Source organism: Nelumbo lutea, chromosome 4 (assembly GCF_056320005.1).
Source record: "Nelumbo lutea isolate HS-2025 chromosome 4, American lotus-T2T, whole genome shotgun sequence".
NCBI classification, from domain to species: Eukaryota; Viridiplantae; Streptophyta; class Magnoliopsida; order Proteales; family Nelumbonaceae; genus Nelumbo; species Nelumbo lutea.
In genome coordinates this window covers 19,155,090-19,161,618 of record NC_142687.1, presented here as the reverse complement: position 1 = coordinate 19,161,618, position 6,529 = coordinate 19,155,090, and the positions used below count along the sequence as shown (strand labels likewise).

At 37.4% G+C, this 6,529-nt stretch overlaps 1 pseudogene across 1 annotated transcript; it reads left to right on the top strand.

Annotated features, from left to right (window-relative positions):
- The first annotated feature begins 588 nt into the window (after nt 1–588).
- On the top strand, nt 589–6,217 carry LOC148854366 (putative WRKY transcription factor 4 pseudogene; annotated as a pseudogene). Its single transcript, XR_016112971.1, has 3 exons — nt 589–1,288; nt 2,544–2,656; nt 5,441–6,217. The product of XR_016112971.1 is annotated as a putative WRKY transcription factor 4 pseudogene (transcript).
- The last annotated feature ends 312 nt before the right edge of the window (nt 6,218–6,529 follow it).

The following is a 6,529-nucleotide window of genomic DNA, read 5'->3' as shown; positions in this document are numbered from 1 at the left end:
ACATCTAATCCTGTTTCTGTGCATTTGGATGTTGTGACCAGCCCAAAACCATTTGATTGGAATCTTTGTTGTCCTCTATAAATCATAAATGTATGGATCGCTCTTTCTCGGTCAGTCAGTCAGTCAGAAACTCAGTTTTGATGGCGCTAATTCAGGAATCAGGGTCAAACCAAATATGTAGAGTGGGAGTTCTCGCATGTGGGACCCATAAAAGGCATGGCTATAGGCTAGCTGCTTCAATACGGTAAAACGATGGTGCCGTTCATACATTGTGATTGTATACGACTCGATTTATTCCTCCAATTACCACAAGCGGACATCTTTTCCGAAATATACATCCGTATCTATTTTTCCCAATTTTGCTGTGTTATTTTCCCACGTTTGGAAGTCTATATTTGTCATTTCATGTGAATGGCTTAAGGTTAATTAAAGAATAATTTCGTCATTTTCAGAAGTCGTTGGGGGTATGTAAGTCAATAAAGTGACAGCCTATGGATGACAGAAATTCATGAGTTTGTTTTGGCCGCATTTCATTTGAGTTTAATTTGGAGGGAATTTAAGTTGGATTTAAGCAGAAAATAAGAATGAGAAATGAATGTCTTCGTCGTCTCCGTGCCGTGGACTTTTCACTGATTTCTAGATCCACAGCAGAGGAGTTAAACGAAGAAAAAGAGAAGAGAGAGGGAAAACCTAAGAAGATTTTCTCTGCAACTCTTCTGAGAAGAAAAGGATAAAACAACTTCACGAAAAGAGGAGAAGCCTCCCATTAATAATGGTAAATCTCGTATAACTGCGCGGTGCAGACTCCATACAATCATCATCGATGGCTGAAAATGATAGGTCTCAAAGACCAGCTGCTCCCGCTCGCCCCACGATTGCTCTCCCGTCTCGCTCCTCGGTCGAGAGTCTCTTCACTGGTGGAGCTGGCACCAGCCCCGGTCCTATGACGCTCGTCAATAATTTCTTCTCTGAAAACGATCCCGAGTCTGACTGTCGGTCTTTCTCGCAGCTTCTCGCTGGGGCCATGGCTTCGCCGGTTTCTGTTGCCGGTATGAGACCCAACTTTTTCACGGATAATTCAACCCAGGAGTCCTCCAGGCAGAAGGATTCAGGGGATGGAGGTGAAAAGGATTTCCGTCTTAAGCCCCAACGACCGTTGAATTTGGTGATTGCCCAATCCCCTCTGCCTATGTTTACGATTCCTCCTGGTTTAAGCCCTGCTACCTTGCTTGATTCACCGGGATTCTTTTCACCTGGTCAGGTAATTGACATGAATACGATGTCGTACTAAGCATGTTGTTATTTCTGTTTCCCGTTCTTCAGAGCGTTCGTGTAAGTCTGTTGCTACTGAAGGAGACTTTGACGTTTATTGGCTTTGATATGCGAAACTTTAGATGTCGGATGTGCTTTATTTGACCGATGTTGTCGGGCCACAGTAAACGGAGGCTGAGACCAACAGCAACATCCTCTTACTCTTTATTTGAGGGAATATAGAACTGTTCTAGGATTAAATCCTGCTTTGGAATAGTCAATATGTTTACTTCGTTTGTATTTGATGTCGTGGATAACATGGGTCCGACTTTGGAGGTTGGGTTTCAAGTCGGATGACATGCCTATGCCAAAACTTGGAATGAATTTTATTTTAATGCTTGAACATTTGTCTGGGCAAGAGTTTTCTTTAGAACATAGTTTTGGTTTTGTCCAGCGTTTCTCCAATGGGTAAGGGATAAATTAGCTTCTCTGTTATCGGTGGTGTGGAGCTTTGTTCTGCTGTTGCAGCAGAGTGAAGATTGTGAACAAAACCAAGTAATTGCTTTCATTTGCATTCATTAAAGGAAAATTTACCCTGTTCAATGGTCTTGCCTGGTAGCTTGACCTGTTGGTTGGGGAATTGATGTAAAGTGGTGAGAGTCATTATTCTCATTATCTATACAGTTAACTTGTTGGAGTCATGTATATTTGATCACTTTTAACTTGACTTTTGAAGTTTCTTTTCCTGGACTGAGTTTTGTATGTCAATACTTTTCCCTATTTATCTAAAAAAAACCCTGAAAGCATATGATAATGATGGGAACTCTTTTGCACTGTCCTGCCACCAATTCATTGATCTGGACTAGCAATTCAGTGTGCTCCATCTTGCCTGGGCTATGTTTAGGGGAAATGTCATTTGAAAATGCTTATCACTCGATGCATTGACCTTCTTTCTGATTGTTACATTTACTTCTGTTTTTTCTTCCTTCTGAACCCACATTAAGCTTTAGTTTTTCATTGTAAACTTTGATTGAAATGGCTATATTTGGCTCAAGAAAGAGGTAGTCTTTTGATTGAACAGTCTAAATTTATGCACGGAGGCATCAAATGTACTGTATGGGTGAAGGCAACTTTCATCATGATTGTTGCTGGCACCATATTGTAGTTCCTCCTTTATTAACACCAAATTACTACACGAAATCCATCCCATGTTTTGATGCTTCTAGGGACCCTTCATATTCCCTTAATACCAAAATACTTTATGGAAAGCAATATTTGGTAACTTGTATCAGGCATCAGAACCTAGGATCATTGTGCAGACAACAAGTGAAGTTGACCTTTTGGATGATGGATATAGGTGGCGCAAATATGGTCAGAAAGTGGTCAAAGGGAATCCTTATCCAAGGTTGTAACTTTGTTCCAATTCATGCTAATGGTATACATTTACTGTGACACAGTGGTTTAAATTTATTCTGTGATACATGTGCACACTAGCGGTTGTGTCATCCAAGTTGATTGTAGATGTCTTCTTATACTTTCTCCTGGTACAACATGGTAGTAAATTGAACCCAGGTTAAGATAATTCAAGTACATTGGTGATTTTTAACTAATTCATTTCACTGATTTTGTTCTTTAATAAGTAGCTAATTGATTTCACTGATGTAGCTAAAAAATCCTCTCTGACTAATCAAGAGTTATTTAATTTGTTTTCGATAAAAAGGTATGTGCTAGTCACGTTTTTTTCTTCTTCTCTTAGTTTAATGGAATGCTATTTAGATACTTGTGTTGATTTAGATCCTCTGGTTACTTTGGTTCTGTGAGACCAAGCCATCATTTCTATCTTGAACTTAAGAAATTAAAATGTTGGGAATTAAGGTTAAAGGGAATTTTCAATTGTTATTTAATGCTATAAGGTCTTGCGAGAGCTCTCACATTCTCTTTATGCTGGCCCAAGGACAGTTTGGGTTTTACTTCAGTTGCTTCTGGGGAGGGGCCACTCTTTGGTGCAATGGTAAAATGTTTGGCTGGTAATCATGAGAGATTGAGAATGTTGGTTCAAGTCTAAGAGCAGTATAATGAACCCAAGTGGAAGCAACTGCCAAGAGTCTTCAACCTCTCTTAACAATTATTTTCTGCCTCACCTACTATTCTCTCTTGGTTGCGTCAAATGTCTTCTCATGCCCAGTTCTGATACCTTTGCATCTTCACATTTTAACCACGTGTTGGAGCTCTGAATATATGTTACTGACACATGGAGGTTTACCATGAGAATCATTTCCCTGTTCTGATTCTGTAAATCTTACTTCCCTCACCAACCTTTTCGACCATGACTTTGTTCTGTAAAGCAATGTTCTGAAAATCATAGAAAATAATAACAACATTTTTCTGTTTGTTTAGAAATCTATCAAAAAAAATTAAATAATTGAGTATATATAGAAAAATAATGCCAATCCCATATGGTTGGGACAAGGCTTAGTCGAGTTGTATATAGAAAGATGATTTGAAGCCATTTTAATCCATATCTACCATATCATATATGTACTTAATACAAAAGAGTTCATTACATGTACAGTAGAAGCATGAGATGATTAAATAAGTTTGACTAGAAAGTCAATTAACCCACAAATAATGGCTCTTTAACCTATCTAAATAAGTCTTATTCTAGTGAGGTTTTTAAAACAAGCCCCTTTGAAAGTTTCCTGTTATTTATCAAAAAAAAAAAAACCTAAAATAAGCAAATGAACAAAAAAGTAGAGAGCTAGGTCTCAAGTTAATTGGTTCAAATCATTGAATCATGTAAATGGTAAGACTCATGAATTAAATTGTAAGATTCAAATAATGATCATAAGATTTTTCTATGTAAAGGACTTAGATATAAGGTTTGAATTGAAATTAGGGGTGCAAGTTGTGTTGGGTTGACGTCAATCCTGACCCAACCCAAGTTGTTGAACCCTCAACCCTAGCCCTAAACCCATGCCAACCCTGACTTTTTTTTGGGTTGGATTGGAATCGTGTTGGCCTGGTTTCTTCACTTCATTTTGCTAAAATATTCTTATTTAACTTAGATTAATGGATAAAGGTTCTTTGATTTTAGCATTATTATATGTACAAGGGCAAAAGGGGGCCATTACTTGTGTAACCTGGTCCAAGTTGCATCTCTAACCAAAAAACCCTTGGAATTCATGATTCAAATTGTGAATCATATTGTAATAGTAAGATTTTGACAGCTTTTCCACAAAGTTTTAACTTTGGTTTATGGTGATTTCTCCCATATGGTATAGAGCAACCTCACAATTGTGTTAGGTTAATGTATTATTCAAATCTCCATTCTCCTCTCTGTTCTTGTGAATCTCAAAATTCGTGTTTTTTGATCATTTTTCCAATTTTTGCATTATATAAACCTGGTAGTATCTGCATAACTTTCTCTCTTCCCCCATTATTCCCTTCTATGTGATGAGGGCTCTGTCCTAAATTTGATGTGGTGGGTGTGGAAATTGCAAATAAATGTGGATGCACATCCAGTGGTCCAGTCACATGCTTGGGAAAAATCTTTAATTTGCCTCCTCTATCTGTTTCGATTCAGGCATGGCCAGTTATATATTAGTTGCCCTACATGCATCCTCATATTTTCATTTAGAGTGGGAATATGTGTCAGGTCTTCCTGGGCACAATACTTGTTATCTGGTATCTGTGTTCAATGTCTGTATGTGTATATGTCTAGATTTAATCTATCTGTTGTCTTTGATATTTTCTTCCATCATCTTTCCCTTGGTGATTTGTTGGTAATAATAGCCAAGGTTGATTGCCTATGCTTCAATTTCATGATTACATCAGGTTCTTCTTTTCTTATTTATTTATTTCTTCTTTCACTTGGTGAAGTATCAACTTTTATTTTAGAGTAATTTTCCTGTATGTGATGACAAAGGCATTATATTTTTAATATTATATATAATACGACTAATCTATAAAATGTGTGACAACTCTGAGCTTGTTGTAATTTCTCAGTACCTCAAGAAAGACTTCATTATAAGTGCTGGTTATTTCACTGGGTGGAGGTTTTCTTTCCCATCCGTTGTACTTTTCAGAGGTTCATTTTGCTTATTTGAATTGAAGTGACAGTAATATGTTGTGTGAAATTTATTTCTTTTCCATAAATCAAGATACTGATTCATGTCACTACTATCAACAGGAGCTACTATAAATGCACAAATGCTGGATGTAATGTTCGCAAGCATGTGGAGAGGGCTTCAACGGACCCAAAAGCAGTCATAACTACATATGAGGGTAAACACAATCATGATGTACCAACAGCTAGGAACAACAGTCATAACACAGCCAACAGTAATATGGCACAGATAAAACCTCAGGCTGCAGTAGCTGAAAAGAACAGCTTACTTGCAAATTCTGATCTCAGGAATCAAGATCAACAGCTTGTAGCACTTCTACGGTTAAAAGAAGAGAAAATAACTTAATTTCTTTGTGTCATGCCATAGACGACTGAAAATTTGTGGCAAACCAGGTGCAAGCTGTAACTTTTCTTTGTTGAAACCTGAGCATCATGAACACAAGGTTACAACTTAAAACTTGTGTGCCTGCTAAAGGGAAAAAAAATAGGGAAGGAAGAAACACGAAACAAAGAGAAAGAAAGAAGTCACTTTAAGCTGGTTGAAAAAATCTTTGAGGATTAGGCTCTAATTGCTGCAGCCTGTAGACTATTTAGTTGGACATTGCTGATGATTGAGCATTAAATGTTGCAGCCTGTAAACTAATTTATTGGGTCATATTGTTGTATTTTATGATCTTATATGTGTTTCCAACATCAGTGGTCGTTCTGTTCTTCTGTACATTCTTTTGTACATGAGAATTCAAAGGTGATGTTTTTGGGTGTTGTTTCTTTCATATGAAAATTAAGAACCGATATGATGTATGTTATTTCTTCCAAATGGAAATGAACTGATCTGATACATGTTTCTTGTTGTCAATATTATGTTCATACCTACTTAACTCATCTGCTATCTAAGGTAATTCAATGCCGAAGGCTGCACAACTACTATATTGATGTGAAAATAGGTGCTTTTGTTTAGGTGTGGTATCATATTTTGGACGGCCCTCTGCTGTCGTGTCTTGATTTTAACATGTCAATTCAATTGTTCCTGTTGTCTGACTGTGTCTTTACTTGGATGGTCCTTATATTTGGGGAATGTGGATAACCGAAGAAAACAATCTCCTTTGACCTGTTTGTCACCAAAAATATCACTCATCCGGTGAAGAGCTCCGT